The sequence below is a fragment of the Schistocerca nitens genome, chromosome 12 (genome assembly GCF_023898315.1).
Source record: "Schistocerca nitens isolate TAMUIC-IGC-003100 chromosome 12, iqSchNite1.1, whole genome shotgun sequence".
In the NCBI taxonomy this organism is placed as follows: domain Eukaryota; kingdom Metazoa; phylum Arthropoda; class Insecta; order Orthoptera; family Acrididae; genus Schistocerca; species Schistocerca nitens.
In genome coordinates this window covers 83,023,546-83,045,099 of record NC_064625.1, presented here as the reverse complement: position 1 = coordinate 83,045,099, position 21,554 = coordinate 83,023,546, and the positions used below count along the sequence as shown (strand labels likewise).

Genomic DNA, 21,554 nt, shown 5'->3' with positions numbered 1-21,554 from the left:
TCTACCAGCTGAGCTACCCAAGCACGACTCACGACCCGTCCTCACAGCTTTCATTCCGCCAGTACCTCGTCTCCTACCTTCCAAATTTCACAGAAGCTCTCCTGCGAACCACTTGCCCGCGAAAGGCAAAGGTCCCGAGTTCGAGTCTCGGTCCGGCACACAGAGTATGACATGGTTCTTGCTTATCCACCTCGTTACTCAGTATATACAGAAAAGGCAACAGAAAATGAAAACACTCAGAAGTTTGGGAACAGAATTAAAGTCAGGGGAGAAATACGGAAATATTAAGGGTTTCTGATCTGATGTTATTGTCATTCTGTAAAGAAGGCTAAGAACTTGCCAGAACAGTTCAATGGAACGTATATTGCCTTGAAAAGTCGTTATGATACAAATATGAACAAAATTGAAATATTATTATGGTGTGTAACCGAATTAAATCAAGAGAAGTTACGGGTAGTTATATAACGAAATGGGAGACTGAAAAAGAAGATGAGGTTCTTTATTTGGGCAGCAGAGAGGAAGCGAGAAGTAAACAGAAGGTAAAATGTATGCTCCCAGTAATTAGTAAAATTTTCCCTGACAAATAAAAATATGTTGATATAGAGTATACGTGGAAGTTAAAGAAAGGAAGGAAGATTGTGTTTAAGGTCCCGTCGACATCGAGGTTATTAGAGACGGACCACAAGTTCGGACTCTGGCAAGGATGGGGAAGGAAACCGGCCATGCCCTTTCAAAGGAACCATCCTGGCATTTTCCTGGAGCGATTTAGGGAAATCACGGAAAACGTGAATCTGGATGGCGGGAAGCGAGTTTGAACCGTCGTCTCCTGAATGCAAGTCCAGTTTGATAACTACTGTTCCAGTTCGCTCGTATTAAATGGCAGTCTTCTCTGAATGTATTTGTTTAGAGTGTAATCCTTTCCTCACTGGGCAAATTGTAGTGATGAAAACTGGCTCCGTTCACAAGCTTTGATCTGGGTACCTCTAGGTTACGGGACAAGTGCTAAGCTGCTTCAACCAACTCGTCTACGGGGTTTAGTGCAGTACGAAAAATCGAATCAACTCTTACAATAAAAGTAAACCGTTGTTAACTCGTATTTTTTAATACCTCTCTCCCTTTTTAGTGAGTTATAGGTCTTCTGACTGGTTTGATGCGGCACGCCACGAATTACTCTCCTGTGACAAACTCCTCATCTCAGAGTAGCACTTGGAACCTAAGTCCTCACTCCTTTGCTGGATGTATTCCTATCTCTGTCTTCCTCTACACTTTTTACCCTCTACCTCCTCCCTCTAGTACTTGGTAGTTATTCCGATATGTCCTAACAGATGCCCCACCACGCTGTCCCTTCTTCTTCTTCTTCTTCTTCTTCTCAGTATATTCCACATATTCCTTTCCTCGTCGATACGTAGGAGAAACTCCTCATTCCTTACCTCTCTCCTAGACATGGTCATAGTGGAAGTGATATATTCCTGCCTTCCTCTGATCCTTAAACTGACTTACCGCTGCCAGTCATAGGGGAGCTATATTCTAACATGGAAATACCAAGCACGATACGATTTGGAATTTTTCACATTAAAAAACCATTGTCAGAGGTGAATGAAGGGAATGGTGGCTGAAAAAAAAACGTTGGACCAATCAGCGATTGAACTTAGAGCTTTAAAATTTTTCATATGACGCTTTCACGTCGCCCCCACACGTTGGTATAGAGGGGTGTCATGAACTGTAAACATTTTAGGTGTTAAAATATCGAATCAAACCGTCTTCAGCAGTCTAAATCTCCAGTCGTTATTTTATTTGAGCAACCAGTTTCAGCGCTACATTGCGCCATATTCATGCCCCCTGACCGACAAATCGGAAGAATCCCGTCTAAATCGGGGTCAGAATTCAGTGACGTATCCGTAGGTACTAGATAGATATTTTGACTGGATCAGAGGCGGGATTCTTCCTACACGTCAGTCAGGGAGGTTGAAGATAGTGTAATGTAGCGCTAAAACTGGTTGTGCACATAAGATAATGACTGGAAGTTTAGACGGCTGAAGATGTTTTCATTCGACATTTCATATCGAACAGCCGAGATCTCGCAACAATTTGTATAAAGGTGGACTTAGAGATTTTGTGTGTTCTTCTGGATCACAGTGCCACACTTTACGACACACAACACCTTATCCTAGCGTTACTGTAGTTGTTCAGCTACTGAGCTATGAAAATAGACTAAGAGTGGTTGGGGAGGGGAGTTGTAATACCGGGTGATCAAAAAGTCAGTATAAATTTGACAACTTAATAAACCACGGAATAATGTAGATGAGAGGTAAAAATTGACACACATGCTTGGAACGACATGGGGTTTTATTAGAACAAAAAAAGTTCACGAAATGTCCGACAGATCGCGCTGGACAGCAAAACTGCTACCGTGACGGATGAGATGTACGCCGATATGTTACAGAATCGCATCATCCCCATCCTGGCTGATAAACACGTGCTGGAACGTATTATGTTTATGCAGGATGGCGCTCCACCCCATATTGCTAGACGCGTGAAAGATCTCTTGCGCGCGTCGTTTGGTGATGATCGTGTGCTCAGCCGCCACTTCCGTCATGCTTGGCCTCCCAGGTCTCCAGACCTCAGTCCGTGCGATTATTGGCTTTGGGGTTACTGAATTCGCAAGTGTATCGTGATCGACCGACATCTCTAGGGATGCTGAAAGACAACATCCGACGCCAATGCCTCACCATAACTCCGGACATGCTTTACAGTGCTGTTCACAACATTATTCCTCGACTACAGCTATTGTTGAGGAATGATGGTGGACATATTGAGCATTTCCTGTAAAGAACATCATCTTTGCTTTGTCTTACTTTGTTATGCTAATTATTGCTATTCTGATCAGATGAACGGCCACCTGTGGGACATTTTTTGAACTTTTGTATTTTTTTTTTTGGTTCTAATAAAACCCCATGTCATTCCAAGCATGTGTGTCAATTTATACATCTCTGTCTACATTATTCCGGAATTTATTTAGTTTTCTAATTTATAGTGACTTTTTGATCACCCTGTTGATAATGGAGGCATGCATGGGGCTGGGAGAGAGGGTGATGTTGAGGGCGCTGGGAGTAAAGGACGCAGGAGCGAGAAGGTTCGAAGGACGCGGACAGAAAAGCGAAGTGAAAATAAGATAATAAGAACCGGCAGGGTTCAAGAACCTAGGAACACGCATCAGGGGGGCGGCGCCATCAAACAGGCTGCATCCCGTGGGAGGCAAAGGGGGAAGGGGGGAGAGAGGGGTGGGGGGAATGCAAAGGAAGCAAAACGTCCCGGGGTGGAAGATATAATATTGTAAAGAGCCTGAACGGTGGGGCAGGAACAATCATGTCCAATTATTGGCTGATTATTATACAAATAACATATCTGATGCTCGCCCGGGACGGCCCACTCTTCAAGTCCGCCCCGCCCCCTCTCTCTGCCCCTCTTCCCCCTCCCCCACTTGTCCGCTCTTCCCTCGCAGCCCGCCGCTCCACCGGTTTCTCCTGACGGGCCGGCTGGAGCTGGAACGGACGCGACCCCCGGGCGTCCGACGCGGCCGCCTCTAATTTAAGAGGAGCGAAAGCCGCCGTTGCGGGGCTGATAAGAGCTGCCGATGGCGCGCCTGCCAATCAGCGACGAGCATCGGTAGGGGGGGGGGGGGGGGGAGCAATCTCCCCGCGTCAAAACAGCGCCCGCCCGCGGCCACGGGTGTCCTCCGCGGTTCGGCAGCGATGCACCGGCAGATAGGGCGCGCTGGTGACAGGTGGGCAGCCTCCAAACTGTCACACGTCAGCGACAGGTGCGCCAACACCCGCTACGGGAAGTAGTTATACGTGCAACCTGGATGTTCCAGGAGGCGATCGAAAATTCAGTTGCCGCTATCGAAGTCTGACGTCCCATCACGTCCCCAAGAGAGGCGGGCTGTAATTCTTTCAGTGCCACGAGAATCTAGATTCAGCCACGATGCGTATAATGAGCTGATTATCTTAAGGTAGTCACCTGCTGACATCTGGCAGGTGAATGTGACCAGTTTATAGAATTGAACAGTTAAGGGTTCTCTGACATGGCAGGATGATTGGGGATAGTCAGCATAGCTGTGACAATAGGATCAACAAGTGAAATGGCCTAGTGGTTAAGATACGGGACACTCATTTGGCAGGAAGGGATTCGAAATCGCAACCGGACATGCAGATTAGTATTTTCCATGGTTTCCCAAAGTGGACGATGGGAATGCTAGTGTGGTTCTCAAAACTTGGACACCGTCGTTTTACTACTTCTTTCATCATGCAAAACATGAGCTTCAGTTTCCAAAAACCTCAACTTTGCAGGGACTTTCCATTTTTTTTATAGAGAAATGATCTCCCACAAGCGCTCTCTCTCTCTCTCTCTCTCTCTCTCTCTCTCTCTCTCTCCCGCCCTCCCTCCTCACATTTCATTCTTCTGTCCCAGCGTAGCCACAGGTATATACCCATTGCACATACGTACTACACAGCCATCTCAAAGAAAAAGAGCTCCCATAAACAGAAGCAAATTCGCTGTATGGTATTTATTATGTAGTTAAATAGTGGAGATCTGTTATTAGACAGTCATGTGATTTGCAGATGTGGGTTAGGAAGTGACTAATTTTCAACAAAATACTTATGTTTATTCCACCATACGTAAAGCTATCTTACCTTTCTGTAGCTAGATTTGGGTGAAGAGTTTCATCAGGTTTTACCTGTGTTAGAAAATCCAGCTGCCTACAAAGGGTCAATGTTACCTGAATTCAACTGTCAGGATCAGTGATACACTGCAGATCTATCTTACGCTGTCTGGGACGTGCCTAATGAGTGTCTTCTATCGAAAGAGCCAGACCACGCTATTTTTAATAAACTTGGATCCTGGTGAAAGGTGGCTGAATCTTCTTTTATGACAGTGAAACGATTACTCCCGTAGCATAGTGAGAGGTCATAAGTACTCAAATGCCTCATCACTTGTGCCCTTTGTTAAGAAAGTCATGTTCAAAATGGTTCAAATGGCTCTGAGCACTATGGGACTCAACATCTGTGGTCATAAGTCCCTTAGAACTCAGAACTACTTAAACCTAACTAACCTAAGGACATCACACACATCCATGCCCGAGGCAGGATTCGAACCTGCGACCGTAGCAGTCGCGCGGTTCCTGACTGAGCGCCTAGAACCGCTAGACCACCGCGGCCGGCAAGAAAGTCATGTGGCTCATCATTTTTGCCCTTCTTAAGGTAAATAAATAACTTATAATGTATCCAATTTCTTAAAGTTGTCAAGGCTCTCACTACTTCTGGCTTATCTACAAATAGGCAAACGACTCCTAGAGCCTCCACTCTCATATGTTATCCAAGTGTCTGAACACTCTTTCTTAAGGTGGACAAATGATTCATAACCTGTACAGTCTCTTAAGGTATCGAAGTGCATAAACACTTGTGGTCTCTGTTCAGGTAGCCAAACGACTGATGTGATCAACCTATAATGGTACCCAAGTCCCTCATCACTTGTATGTCCTCTTATGGCAGCCAAACAAAGCGCCACTTCTCCAGTCTCTTGAAGTAGCCAAATGCCTCGTCACTTCTGTACTCTTTCAATGTAGATGAGTGAGTCCTCAGTTGCCGACTATCAGGTTAGCCAAATTCCCCAATGAATGTAGTCAGTCTTAAGGTAGAGAAATGAGTCGTAATGTGTCCAGTCTTTTTAAGTTTGCCAAGCGCCTCGCCACAAAGGTCGCCAAACGACTGTTAAAGTCTCCAGTCTCTTACGCTGTTTAAGTGTCTTAACATGTTTGGCATCTCTTTACAGACAGATAATTCATAATTTGTGCAGACTCTTACTGTATCTAAGTGGATCAACACTTGTGCTCTCCGTTGAGCTAGCCAAACGTCTCATGTGATCAATCTATAACGATAGCCAAGTTCCTCAACACTTGTCTCTTCTCTTGTGATAGCTAAAGGAAGCGCCACTTGTCCAATCACTTAAGATGGCCAAGTGCCTCATCATTTGTGCTCCCTTTTAATGTAGCTGAACGAGTCCTCACTTGTCCAATTCATCAGGGTGCCCAAGTACACCACTGCTTGTGCCCTCTCTTAAGGTAGCCAAAGCGCTTGTCATTTCTTTAGACAGACAGTGCGTCAGTTGTGCTCTCCATTGAGCTTTCCAAACGACTCATGTGATCAATCTATAACGATAGCCAAGTTCCTTACCACTTGTGTCTTCTCTTGTGGTAGCCAAACCTAGTGCCACTTGTCCAATGGCCAAGTGCCTCATCATTTGTGCTCTCTCTTAATGTAGCTGAACGAGTCCTCTCTTGTCCAATTTATCAGGGTGCCCAAGTGCACCACTGCTTGTGCCCTCTCTTAAGGTAGCCAGACTGCTCGTCATTTCTTCTCTTCACTTACTGTGCCCGCCAACCGGTGACGTGAGGTGTAACTAGCTCTTACCGCTGGACCCCACGTGGGCAGTAATGAGGGAGCCGGTCGCAGCACGGAATGCCTGCCGGGCCGTCGCCTGCTTTGCATGCCGGCCGGCTCGGGTGGCCTTGAGACCGTGAATCTGCCGTCTCGTGTCTCTGCCTGCTGCACTGGTCGCAGCGACAACAGCTGGCCCGCCCTCGCAGCCGACTCGCCTTCCCTTGGACTTCCAGCCCAACTTTATGCGCCACTGATCATTCCAATTTCTTCGTCACCTTCTGCTATCTGCTACATTTGAATAATTTTATTCTTCTTGCACTATTTCCCGGGCGCTATTAATTGTTAAGGGTGCATGGTGTGCAGCAAAGAGTAATTACGTGCGGACCTCAAGCTCTTTCAAAATGCTCCATTTTGGGTTTCCCTTCCGCTTGCATAAATTTGACCTCTTATGTCTGTGAACCACAGCGATGTCTTCAGACCTCAGAGTGCTTCGCAGCTCGTTATAGTTTGAGCTACGGCGCAATTACTACGCCTCAAAGTAAAGCGGCGACGGCATTCTTCGCTGCCGAGACTCAGAAATGTGAAACTGTGTGCAACCGCAGTCGTCATAGCGTAACCGAGGTACTGGTATGTCGTACACTAAATCACAGATACGGCCGTCAATTACTCTCACCTCACAGCTTCACACACACACACACACACACACACACACACAGCCGTCAGCACAGTATAGTTCCACACCTAGCATTCTCCAGAAGGCATTCTCGTTTCGCTCTGCTTATAACACAATTTCGCTCGTTCCTTCCTCCGCAATTACATGAGAGCGCAACTCACATCGCGGACAATTAATAAATAGAAGTGGAGTAGCTTCAAGAAAAATGTCAGAGCAGCAGATAGCTCTTTCAAAACTGCAATCGCGAGACGCAAGCTGTATTACACGTTGTCGTTAGGACCTGGGTTGACATCCATATCCGGCAAACCTAAGTAAAATCTTGTGCGTTTCCCAGGTCACTCACGCCGAATATGTAAACAGTTTTTTCAATAAAATCTATTTCTTTTAATACACACATTCTGCTCCTGGCAATTCCGTCTTCATAAAGTTTCTTTGGTCGACGTACGTCATTCAGGTCGAGGTTCACTCTTTTCCTGGGTAGTCTTCGTTCTATTCACATGCTGTTTCCAACCATATCTGTGCTCATTCGTATGTAAATTCAACTCAGTTCTAAGTTTCCATTGGTAACTAAATCTCTTGTTTTGCAGTCCTTCCCGCTCCTCAAGAACCTACTGACTGTGTGAAACAAAAGAACGGGAGTCGTCGAAACTACAGTCAGTTCGACAACGAAATGACTGTAGACGGAATGCAGTCTGGGCTCAAAATAGAAAAAGGGAATAGAGCTCAAGTAAGTGCTCTTGTTTGCGTTCGGTAGCATAAAAAAATGCTATTTCTAATAAATACTCTAGCTCTACTTATGAAAAATCAACCACGATTCCTTCGCTATCGAAGAAACACAAAAAGGGAAAACATCATACCCTGTAACGTGCCAGTAATTCAGTGCTCCTGAAGAATCGTCAATACTCCGAAACGCATATTAATGTGACTTGTTGCAAGTACTGTTTTCTGATTTTAGATTAAGTTTATTCAATCTACTCCAGGAGGGTATACTACAGACACTTCTGTTCACTCAAACTTTGAAGTAGAATTCCGTTCCTGTACATAACGTATCCAACAAGATGGACCACTTGTCTTGTCGCCACACTGCTCTTACGACAGCCTGGTCTTACAAATTTGCCGATTCAAGACAGAGTGGGCAGTCTCGGTTGGATAATGGTTTGTTTTTTATTTATTTAATATGTAATGCGTTCCACTCCCATAGGAGCATCATCATCAGACACCTTGGGGGAAAACAAATTTCCTCAATACAAATTGACGAGCCAGGAATCAACTATAAAGCTACACTGTCACTTAAATAAAGCAACTGGAAATCCACGACCTGAGTTGTGGAAAGACCGTAAATAAAGGCAAACTCACCGGGTAAAAACACTCCAGGAGCACTGGCAAGTGTACAGGAAGTCTCGCAGTGACCAAAACTGGTACGTCATGCACTAAAATTTACAGCACGCATCCACCAGGTACGAAAACTCGAGGACCACTGGCAACAGTACTTGTTTCACCTCTGGCAACGTGTGTTAATGCGAAAAGTGCTGAACTGCACGGAGGTTCGGAGTCAATGTAAGACTGCAGGTTCCCCCTAATACTGCCTGGTTCGTCAGTTTATAGGTCGGAGCAAGGCAGTGGCATATACTCCCAGCAACAGTATCATGCCCAGTATAGTGCTGTAGTGTTCGTATCAGCCTCTCTCCAGCCGAAACCCTGTGTCCTCATGTATGCGATGCGTACATCGGGTGGGAAAATGGGTGATAAAAACGAATGTGACTTACGGTCATGAGCCAAACCTGGAGATGAACTAGGATATGGAAAAGGGGAGAAGAGGTGGAGAAATTCATATTAGTTTCACAGTGAATGACTAAATATTTTTCAAATTTCGAGACAAACTTATGTTCACACCTGTTACTAGAGACGGTCCATAACATGTTCCATCTTTTGTCAACCTGATACGGCTGGATTGGAGTTCGGTTTGTGGAGATCATTTCTTGCTGTTGGGGAAGGGCGGGAGGGGGGGGGGGAGGAGGGAGAGGCACTTACTCCGTTGCTCACTGCAGTCCTCCCCCCCCCCCCCCCTGCCCGCCCCATACACTTGTTCACAGGGTACGCTAGTGCTCACTGCCTTTCGACACAATGCTACTCTGACTACATTGATGACAGTCTCGCTGACTGCTTGTCTAAATACGTCCTCCTTTGGCCTTAAGGGGGGGCTAGAGAGGCTGCGTTTGAGTACAGAAGTAGCACACTCCGCTTTTGCTGCCCCAGCAAGACTGGGCCGCCATTCGCAGCACCTGTATGGCAGCCGAAAAGAGCGAACCGCGAGAGCAGTGCTGTTGCCCGGGCGGCGGGATATTTTCTCTTTAATTACAGCTTTTGGTCGGCACCGGCTGGCCGGCCGGCGCTGGAATGCCGGTCCAAACAAGTCTCCCGATTCACCTTTCGCCGCCTCTGCCTGCTTCTTTTTCTGGGAGCGGGCGTACCGTCAGGAACGCACCGAGGCCTCGTGCCCGTCACAGCGGCTCCTGGAGAGAGTGGAAACAGGTCGCCGACCTCACCGTGAATCTGCCACGAAGCGGTGCTTTCTTCAGTGTAACTTCACCGAAAACGTTATTTTCAAACAGACAAGCAAAAATAAGTGTGTTTAACGAAGTGAGCAGTGTGTTCAAAAAGAGGCTATAAGATGCATATCGACTGAAGTACAACAAGAGTAATGAAGTATGAGGATTAAATCACGCAATGGTGTGGGAATAATATTACGAGTACAACAAAGGCAATGGAAAGTTGTTGAATAAAATCAAGCGGCGATGAAGGAATTATATTCGAAGTACAACAGGGGTAAAGGAAAGTAGTCGAATTCAGTGCAGCGACGGTGAAGGAATTAGATTACGAAATGAGACACTAAAAACATTAGATAAGTTCTGCTGTCTTAGCAACAAAATAGCTGATGACGTCCGAAGTGTGGGATGTAAAATGTGAATTGATAATAACAAGGAAGATAAGAGAAATTTATTAGCAGTGAATATAATTTTAAGCGCTAGAATGCGTTAGATGCATATTGACAAAAGTATGTACAACAAGAGTACTGGAAAATAGTAGAATTAAATCAGGCGATGGTGAGCGAATTCGATTATGGTACAACAAGGGTAATGGAAAGTAGTCGAATTAAATCGAACGATGGTGAGGGAATTAGAATAGGAGAAGAGACACTTAAGTTTTGATATTTGGACAGCGAAATAACTGTCGACGTCGGAAGTTGAGGATGTAAAATGCTGGCAGACAATAAAAAGGATAAGAGAAAATTGTCAACAGTGACTACGATTTTACCTTGGAAGTATTTTGCGCATGTATTTGTGTGGAATGTAGCCTTGTACTGTAGTGAAGCGTGACCGATAAACTGTTCAGAAACGATAGAATAAAAACTTCTGAAATGTGGTGGTGAGAAAGAATACTGAAGGTTTGATGCGTAGATCGAATACTAAAGGAATCGAATTTGGGAGAAAATACATTTAGGTCACAACGCCAGTAAACGAAGGGATTGGTTGATAGGTCGCATCGTGAATCATCAATGAGTCGTCAGTTTGGTAAGTGAGCGAGTGTGTGTGTGTGTGTGTGTGTGTGTGTGTGTGTGTGTGTGTGTGTGTGTGTGTGTGGAGGAGGGGGAGGTAAAGGGAGGAGAGAGGGAGAGAGACCAAGTCATGACTACCGCATTCAAGTTCAGATGTAGGGACGCTGTGGTAGTTACACAGAGATGAAGAGGTCGGCACAGGATAGACTAAGGATGAGGGCAGCATGAAACCAGTCTTACGACGGAAGATGGCAACCGAACACTATGGGATGAAGTAATATGTTGCCTCATTCTTCTTAGAACGTTATTACCCAGAATTTCGGGAGAAAATCTCACTGTGACGAATATCGCCTCTCTTGTAGAGCTCATCACCGGAATTTGATGAGCTTCTCGGAATACGCTTCTCGCCTGTTTCGCATTTTTTTTTAAATTTTTGTTCTATACAGCGTAGACTTCAGGTTCTAAATCCATTTTCTAACACTAGTGTTGATCTTTGAAATATTTCACTAGGTAATGGGACTGGAACCAAAAATAGAGGTCATAAAAATCGATAAGTTGTGAACCATATGCAAAAAGTGTGTTTTCGTGTGCAGTGTATGACGTCACGCGTAGTATTTAACTGCCGCGTAAACTAGGCAGGACTACTCTGTAAGCTGTAGGGCTCCTGCTTTGATGTAGGAAGTGCCTGGAGGCCCCAGACTCAACAAGAAAATGTACGAGGTGTTTAAGAGAATCGGACAGGTAGGACTCGCACTCTGAGAATTCCGTACACACTTATATAATACAGTTCATCCGGAGGTGTCGATGAGTGAGTTTGCACGTATGAAAATATTTGATATAAATGAAAGAATGTCTTGATTCCATTGAATTAGGAACTTAAATTTTGCATATCGCCAAGGGACTATAGACCTTGGTACCTGCCGGCCGGTGTGGCCGAGCGGTTCTAGGCGCTTCAGTCTGGAACCGCGTGACCGCTACGGTCGCAGGTTCGAATCCTGCCTCGGGCATGGATGTGTGTGATGTCCTTAGGTTAAAGTAGCTCTAAGTTCTAGGGGACTAATGACCACAGATGTTAAGTCACATAGTGCTCAGAACCATTTGAACCTTGGTACCTGAGATAAATATCAACTTGACACATCTACCCATTCCTAAAAGGGGCCTTAACAGACTTGCAAACAGACAGACAGACAACGAAGTGATTCTCTAAGGGTCCGCTTCTACCAATTTAGGCACGAAAGCCTAAAAACGCGTCACGTATTCGTACAAGAGGTGGTACAGGTCAAAACTAGAAAAAGAGTCACTTTGATTGCATTTCCGGAAACCAATACCTGTTGTGACGAGTAATTTATGGTATTCGGTGGTTTAACCTCTCTTACTGTTGCTGTTCATTACGCATGCCTGAATAATTGTAATGAATTACCAACTCGAATAATTGTAATGAATTACTAACTCTGAGATTGTTAACCCGCGCAGGAACATAACAGCTGTGGTATAAACGCGACAGGGCACCATCACATTTTTCACGGATCGTTCAACAGCCCAGGAACGAAAGGTTTCATGTGCAATGGATCGATACAGTGGGTTTAGTGCCATGGCCTACACCGTCACCTCCGTTGGATTTCTAGCAATAAGAACATTTTAGAGGCGTTGGTGCATACCCCATCCATCGACATTGTGCAGACGTTAAAAGAGCGACTGACCAACAGATGTGACACAATTCCAATGGAGCCAGCTGTATTTGAAGAGAAGGACTGAAGGATGTGTGCGGATGCGTAGTAACCACATGCAGCACTACCTATACTGTCTTCTTATACGTGACAGACATATGGCAATGAGAGGACAAACTAGTCCTTATACCAAAAGGGTTTCGGTTTCCAGACATATCATTATAGGGGTTTTCCTTCTAGTTTTCTACCAATACTATCATCTGTAGGAATATTAGACACTTCATTTAAACATCCTGGAGGCATTTTCGGAGGACAGTCAGTGAGATCCCAGTAATTCAGTTCTCCAGCACTGGGTGTTTGGGCATAAACTGCACTGGAGGCTAGCAGTGGCCTAGGCTGTGTCGGGCACGCCATCGCAGTCTCCGGGCTCCAGGCTCCAGAGTCCAGCGTCCGGCCTGGAGACTGGAGAACGCTGCCAGGACCTGTTCCTGACGGCGGGAGGCCGTCCGGCTGGAAAAAAAAAGGAGGACAAGGCGGCGGCGTGCGTGCGAGCGCGCGCTGGGGCACGAAAATAAAAACAGAGAGCCGGAGAGGAGAAAAGAGAAGAGGAAAGCAAAGGAGGAGGAGGAGGAGGATGAGGAGGAGGAGAAGAGGAAGAGGTGAGAGAAGAAGGATGTGGGAAGAAGCCGCGAGCGCAAGATGGAGGGCGCGCTGTTGCGTCACCGCGCCGCGCCGAGCCGCGACGGCTCAATCCAGCAGCCTCAGCCTCCAGCGGCCGGAGCTTCCAGTCCAGGCGCGCCGATCCCACTCCAGCACATACGAATGGCTTTCCAGTCTTCACTACCACCGTCATCTTCGGTAGTGTCGTCACACTGTACTGTAATCTCTTCCACAACACTCTATCCTCGGTCCAGTGGCTGAGATTCCAGCCCAGATGTGTTGATCATAATTCCTCATCCTCTTATCGGAAGATACTCTGTGGGGGCAACTGTCGCAGACTCCAGTATTAAGGTAGTTTTCTTCAGCGTTATAGTATTGTGCTACAGGTTAGTATTCTATGTTCTACCACAAGCTTCTATCCTGGGTCCTTTCTTCCTTTTCCTCCAGTGGGCGAGATTCCAGCCCAGATGAGTCGATGATTCCGGCGTTCTCTTATCGAAGAGCATTCCATGGGGCTAGCTGTCCCAGATTTCAGCACCAGGAATGTTGTCGTCGCCATTAACAACATTATGTGTAAAAGGTTAGTATTCTACATTGCACCACAAGTTTACATACCGGGTCCTTTCTTTCTTTCCGTCCAGTGGACGAGATTCCAAACCAGATGCGGCGATGCAACCACCACAACGTCTTGCAGAAATTTATTCGATGGCGACTGCTAGGTCAACTTCCAGCAGCACCATTATCAACACACTGTGGGACCAGACATAACTCTTAATTCTGGAACACGTGACCACCATTAATTAGTCCTATACATGAGATATATTCGTTTTTGAGAATATGTACAACCATCGGCCGTATAATGGGATGACGAAAATGGAAATTTGTGCCGGAGCGGGACTCGAACCCAGATATCCCGCTTATCACAAGCGGTCGCCGTACCATTACCGTATCCGAACACAACTCGTGGCCATACCCAGACTTCCATACGGTGTCAATCGTTTGTCTGCAGCCTGTTCTCGTACTTTCGTTATGTATATTCACGCACAGGGGAAAAATTTTAATTGAAAATCGGTTGCCCAGTGTTGGCGGATGAATACCATATTGCACTGTCTGCGTTGTTCAGAAGCATGATGCAATGCTCCCTCCGACAAGAAGTGATCCTTTCTGTTCCTGCCGAGGGAGTGCTGTCATTCCCTCTGACAGGAGACACACAGATCACCCCCTTGCAAAAGCAGAATCCACTGTCGATACCGGTCCGTCTTTGATTATAAGCCTTATTTCTGGTAGCATTACACGATCCTTCATCTTTAGCTCTACCAAGTGTATCCTTCCTTGGTCCTGATTAAAATTGTTCTCTCTTATCAGTATCTTACTTTCGCATGTCCTCAATTGATGCAAATTTTTTGAACGTCAGTTCATTTTTAGAGTGAAGTTCCAGTAGACGCACGTTGTCCCATCAATGCTTCCATCACCTCTAAGACATACATTTCAAAACAAAGTTGCATGTGTCAAGCATTCCTGTATTTTTTACTCAACTTTATTAGTATTTAATGCAATGCAGGAGAACGACTTTTATTGATTTGAATTTTTTTGTGGTACTGCGCCTGTTGGATCAAAAAATCTTACCAGACCCACTTTGAACTTTCTGGCTTTTAAGGACTGACACCCACTTTTTAACTGATTATGAAATCACTTCTCTTGCAGCCAGAAACAGTACTGTGTAACAATCATAAAAGTGCAATAAAAAGTATAGCGCTACATACTGTTTCCGTAAAAGGTCACGAGTCACCAGTATCATAGCGTCAAGCTCAAAAAATATCGTGTTTAATAGTTTTCTTTTGTAAACTGCAGTATACTGGGTGTAGAGAGCAATAGAAACTGTACATGAGCGTACACTCTCTAATGATGTCCGATGTGTCCAGTGATTTCTACATTTTGTACTGGGCAATCGACAAAAGAACATTGTCTAACACGGTATTTTGTGTACAGGTGCCCATAATAACTATGGACAACCACTTGTTTGTTGTTGTGGTCTCCTCTCGGAAGACTAGTTTGATGCAGTTCCGCGCGCTAGCCCAGTTTTTGTAATTGTCTCCATCTCCGAATAAGTACTGCAACCTACATCTATTGGACAGTCCTTACTGTATTCAGATTTTGATTTCCCTCTACACTGCATACTTTCCCTCAATTACGAAACTGACTAACCCTTGATATATCAGGACGTGTCTTATCGTCGGCCGAAGTGGCCGAGCGGTTCTAGGCGCTACAGTCTGGAACCACGCGATCGCTATGGTCGCAGGTTCGAATCGTGCCTCGGGCATGGATGTGTGTGATGTCCTTAGGTTAGTTATGTTTAAGTAGTTCTAAGTTCTAGGGGATGATGACCTCAGATATTAAGTCCCATAGTACTCAGAGGCATTTGAACCATCAGACATTAGTCGAGTCCATGCCACATGTCGTTGCGGCATTTCTGCGTGCTCGCGGGGGACTCTACACGGTGTTAGGCAGGTGTACCTGTTTCTTTGGCTCTAAGATGTATATGCAGAAGCAAAATAACTTTTTACAGTGCTGTGGCCAGTCTCTGTTTGCGCGCGAGTGGCGTGACTCGTGGGAAGAGTCGCGTGTCAAATCGGACGATCGGAATCGGCAGGTTCAGTGCAGCCCAGGAGTGTGAAGTGTCGGGTTGCTGCATTCTCGCGCAGCAATGCAGTTCGCCGTCCGGCATGCGTGGCTACCGGCGGAGGTAGGTGTGTGCGCGCGCGCACTGAAACCGGAGCAAGAGGACGGTAGATGAAGGAGGGAGAGGGAGGGAGGAGGAGGAGGAGGAGGAGGAGGAGGAGGAGGAGGAGGAGGCACGGAAGGAGGAGTGTTTTGCGGCGACGTCGCGGAACGAGGTGCAGAAAGGACTGTAGATCATTAAAGTGGGCCGGACGGCGGGCCGGATAGCAGCGCAGGAATGCAGGCAGGCAGGCAGCCGGCAGCTAGCGGAGCCGGCGTGTTCTTGCCGCGACGGTCGGCTTCCCAGTAATCGCCGGCGGCGAGAGATGTATTATTTATGGGGCGTCGCCGAGCGCTGCGCGGCCCGTCTCAACAACGAGCTGCAAACGGCAGCGGCGGTGCAGCAAGAAACCCGACCACCGCCGAGGGAAGAAAAGTCCCGCGGCGGAGGGGAAGTTTGGCGCGGGCAAGGTGGCCGCACTGCGAAAGGAAGCGCCGAGGCTGACCACTCGCCGGGCACCTGTCGCGCCACACCGTACCACACCACACCGCTGGCGTGGCGGGGCGTCACACCGGCGCTACTCTTAAGAAACCCCTCACCCGTACTAACGCTGTGAAAAACGCGTATGATATACACTGAAGAGCCAGAGAAAGTGGTACACTCGCCTAATATCGCATAGGGCCCCCGCGTGCACGCAAGAGTGCCGCATCACGACGTCGCATAGACTCAGCTAATGACTGAAGTAGTGCTGGAGGGAATTGACACCATGAATCCTGCAGGAGTGTCAAATCTGAAAGAGCACGATGATGATGATGATGATAATGATGATGATTATGTTTGGTTTGTGGGGCGCTCAACTGCGCGGTCATCAGCGCCCGTAGAAATTCCCAACCGCTGCTCAGTCCTATCTCGCCATTTTTATGATTGATGACCCCGCCGGGAATCGTACCCGGGACTCCGCGCTCGGGAAGCGAGAACGCGACCGCGAGACCACGAGCTGCGGACTGTAAGACTACGAGCGCTTGGAGATCTCTTCTGAACAACACGTCGCAAGCCATCCCAGATATGGTCAATAATGTCAATGTCTGTGGGGTTTGGTGCCCAGCCGAGGTATTTAAAATCAGATGGGTGTTCCTGGAGCCACTCTGTAGCAATTCTGGACGTGTAGGGTGTCGCAGTGTCCTGCTGGGATCGACCAAGTCCGTCGGAATGCGCAATGAACGTGAACTGACGCTGGTTATCAGACAGGATGCTTACGTATGTGTATCCTGTCAGAGTCGTATCTAGAGGTAGCAGGAGTCCCATATCACTCCTACTGCACGTGCCCCACACCACTACAGAGCCTCCACCAGGTTGAACAGCCCCTGCTGATATGCAGGATCCATGGATTCATGAGGTTGTCTCCATACCAGTACACGTCCATCGTCTCAATACAGTCTGAAACGCGACTATGCAATAAGTTTCCAGTCATCAACAGTCCAATGTAAGAGTTTCCGGGCACAAAAAAATGTTCAAATGTGTGTGAAATCTGATGGGACTTAACTGGTAAGGCCATCAGTCCCTAAGCTTACACACTACTTAAATTATCCTAAGGACAAACAGAGACACCCATGCCCGAGGGAGGACTCGAACCTCCGCCGGGACCAGCCGCACAGTCCATGACTGCAGCGCCTCAGACCGGACGGCTTTCCGGCCACAGGCGAGGTGTAAAGCTGTATGTTGTGCATTCATCACGGGTACACGAGTGAGCCTTCGGCTCCGAAAGCCCATGTCGATGATGTTGCGTTGAATGGTTCGCACCAGAACTGAAATCTGCAGCAATTTGCAGAAGAGTTGCACTTCTGTCACGTTGGACGATTCTCTTCTGTCGTCGTTGGTCTCGTTCTTGCACGGTCTTTTTCCAGCCGCAGCGACGTTGGAGGTGTGATGTTTTACCGGATTCCTGATATTCACGGTACACTACTGAAATGGTCGTACGGTAAAATACTCACTTCACCGCTACGTTGGAGATGCTGCGTCCCATCGCTCGTGCGGCGACTGTAACACCACGTTCAGATTCACTTAAATCTTGGTAACCTGAAATTGTAGCAGCAGTAACCTACCTAATAACTGCGCCAGACGCTTGCTGTGTTATATAGACACTGCCGACCGCAGTGCCGTATTCTGCCTGTTTAGACGTTTCTGTATTTGAATACGCATGCCTTTACCAGTTTCTTTGGCGCTTCAGTGTATATTTTATACACTGGGCGACCTCCTCTACAAAGGTGGTATGAAACATTACACTCAATGCACTAATAACGTATATAAATTACAAATTTATTAATAAAAGTCGCATTTAACTTTTTTCCATCAGACGTTTCCGTCGTTTAAGGCTCCATCATCAGGCCGATTCAGATCAACCAATAAGAGGTGTAGGTGTTGCGTGTAAAACGTTTGGGCAACCAGTCGCAATGTCTCTTGTCGTGACACACTCCTTTACCTGCCATGTTTACGTTATATACAACACAACATGCACTACGTATACACTCCATACATTCCGTATATACACTGAAGTAACAAAAGTCATGAGTAGGCCACGGATTTTTAGGCACCTAAAATAGGCTCCTTCGGTAGTTCATTTAGGTTATATAAAACCTAAAATAGGCTCTAATAAAAATGATGCAGAGAAAATAAAAATAAATTGAAATGCACAGTGTTCACAGTATGAACATCTCATTAGTCATTAAAACAAGGAGAATGAATATTTACATAGTTACAGAGCACAGCAATCTACAACATTAATGTTGAACGCAACTCCAAATATTTTTGAGTTCCTGCAAGGTAAAGATCTCCGTAAAAAAGATGACCATAGTTGGCTTCACAATAAATAACCAAAATATTTTCTAGGTTTTCTAGTGAAAAACTGTGGCGCTAGTCAGTCAGAATCAGTTTATACGCTGAAAAAGAACGTTCTACATCAACAGCTGTGACAGGGGCGTACTTCATTTTCGGCACATGTTGGACAGGAATGCTGCAGTCAGGAGTGCTGCATTTTCCACTAAGTATGTCGGCAGCTGCACGCAACTCCTTCAGGCCAGTTTTCTTCTGCTAAACCGTTTGCTTTTTTGCCCGTACTTTTTCCTCTACTTCACATGGCGCTTCATTAATTTTCATTTTGACTTCTTCAAGCAAAGAAATATTGTCCCTGAGCCTTCTAAGTGTGAAATTATTCTTGCCATAAATGTGTAGTGGGCCCTAGTGTAAGATAAGTCCTGTTTTAAAGAAGAATCTTTGAGTAACTCCACTGCTGCAGTTACGGATACAGCATCCTCCGGTATATTTTCAACCACTTTCTGGACAGCTGAGAGATGCATACTATAGTATTCTGCTGCTATCAGCCACGTGCCCCCGCTGGTGACAACAGGCTCTGGCGGCAATGGGACATCTGGAAGCTGTTCTTTGAATGCCTGTATTCTTGATGGTGCCTTGACAAAAATTTTCTTCACCATAGATATTACTTTATTTACTTTTGGAAATTGTAGCCTTACTTGCCCTGCTATGCGGTTGCACTACACAAGTTACGTACAGCATCAATCGGTAGAATACTTTTAATAGTTGAAACGCTGCTATCATACATGCAGCAGCATCAGTGACGGCCAGAAGCACCTTATTCTCATCCACTCCGTTTGAGTATAGCACCTTAAGCCCATTGTTCACAAACTGTGCTATTGTTTGTTGGTTAGTTTTTGCAAGCTGTTTTGAGTATACCAAATGAGCCCTGGATGGAGCATCTGGATCTAGCTTGCCAAAAATCAGGTTTGCAATGTAACGGCCAAGACTGTCAGTAGTTTCATCCACAGAAATCCATATACAAGATTCTCCAACATCTTCTCGGATTCTGTGCAATGCAGCATTGTAAGCTGAATCCACATAATTCTTACGTAAAGTTTACTCTGCATGAATAGACTGATAGCAGTACTTCTCAAGAAAACCTCTGAAAATAGGGTTTTTTAGTTTCCGAAAGGGGATGTTTGCTGCCACAAGTGCATGACACAAATCACTGCCGAACTTGTTTCTTTCAGAGGATTCACCAGATTTATTGGTTAAAAGAATTTGCTTCAATTTAACCTAAAGATCCGTGATGTATTTTTTTACATATGAATAATAAAACAACTATAAAGAGTATTTGGTATTAATAGGGATAGCGATATAAAAAAAGACCGAAGTGTTAGGCAAATACGAAGCATGAGCGGATATCAACTAGCCACCTTGCTGCACACTGGGCAGAAAATATTTTTTTTTCCATCTGTCGTATAGTATGGAAAAAGCCACTGCCTTATATGATGAAATAGGCACTTTTTAGGATATTAAAGCCGAAATAGGCAAAAATAGGCACTAACGTCGAAATAGGCTTTTTTAGGTCCTATATGTAGAATTAACGCTATTAAGTGTAAATAGTCATGAAACGCATAAGCACAAAATTTTATGCAAATAGGAACTCAGGAACAAAATAGGTTTTTACCTAAAATCCGCGGTCTAGTCATGAGTCCCCTCCTAATATAGTTTCGGACCTGATTGCGCCCGGCGTGGCGAAGCAACTCGACGTGGGATGGACTCAACAAGTCCATTGTGGAAATACTGACCCTTGCTGCCTCTATAGCGGTCTATAATTGCGATAGTGTTGTCGGTGCAGGATTTTGTGTACGAACTGACCTCTCGATATGTCCCATAAATGCTCGACGCGATTCAGACTGGCGATCTCGCTGGGCAAATCGCTCGCTCGAAACGTCCAGAATGTTCTTAAAACCAATCGCGAACAACTGTGGCCTGGTGTTATGCCGCATAGTTGTTTGAGAACACGAATTCCATGATTTGCTGCAAATGGTATCCAAGTAGCCGAACATAACCATTTCCTGTCAACGATCGGTTCAGTTGTATCAGAGGACGCAGTTTATTACATGTAAAAACAGCCAACACCATTATGGAGCCACCTTCAGGCTGCACTGTGTCTTCTTGACAACTCGGGTCCACGGCTGAGTAGGGTGTGCGACACACTCGGACCCTACCACGGGTTTTTACCAATTAAAATCTGTACCCATCTGACCATATCACAGTTTTCCAGTCGTCTACGGTCCAAACAATATGGTCACGAGTCCAGGAGAGACGCTCCATGCTCGTCTGCTGCCGTAGACCATTTATGTCAAATTCCGTCGTACGTCTCAGACTGATTTCTGCGGTTATTCAACACAGTGTTGCTTGTCTGTTAGCACTAACAACTCTACGCTGCTCTCAGTGTGTAAGTGAAGGCCGTCAATGGTGATACGCAATGCCTCATATTTAGTCTTCTACGCCCATTCTTGACACTCTGGATCTCGGAATATTAAATTCGCTAACGATTTCCGAAATGGCCGGCCTTGGTGGCCCAGCGGTTCTAGGCGCTACAGTCTGGAACCGCGCGACCGCTACGGTCACAGGTTCGAATCCTTCCTCGGGCACGGACGTGTGTATTGTCTTTAGGTTAGTTAGGTTTACGTAGTTCTAAGTTCTAGGGGACTGATGACCTTAGAAGTTAAGTCCCATAGTGCTGAGAGCCATTTGAACCATTTCCGAAATGGATTGTCTCATGCGCCTGGCGCGAACTACCATTCCGAGTTCGAAGACCATTAATTTGCGTTGTGCGGCCGCAATCGCATCGGTAACCTTCTCGTATGGACCACCTGAGTACAAGTGACAGGTGAGCAATGCACTGCCCTTTTATACCCCGTATACATGTACATATCGCTATTCCGTGACTTCTGTTACCTCAGTGTAAAGGCTTCTAGCCGCTTTATTTCCGCCTCGTTTTCCCGCTTTCGACGCG

The 21,554-nt window shown here is 46.1% G+C and overlaps 1 protein-coding gene across 1 annotated transcript in view; it reads right to left on the bottom strand.

Moving 5' to 3' along the window:
* The window catches only part of LOC126215070 (homeotic protein ultrabithorax-like), a 976,291-nt gene that overhangs the window by 403,528 nt on the left and 551,209 nt on the right, over positions 1-21,554 (bottom strand). The gene's annotated exons all lie outside the window — the stretch shown is intronic.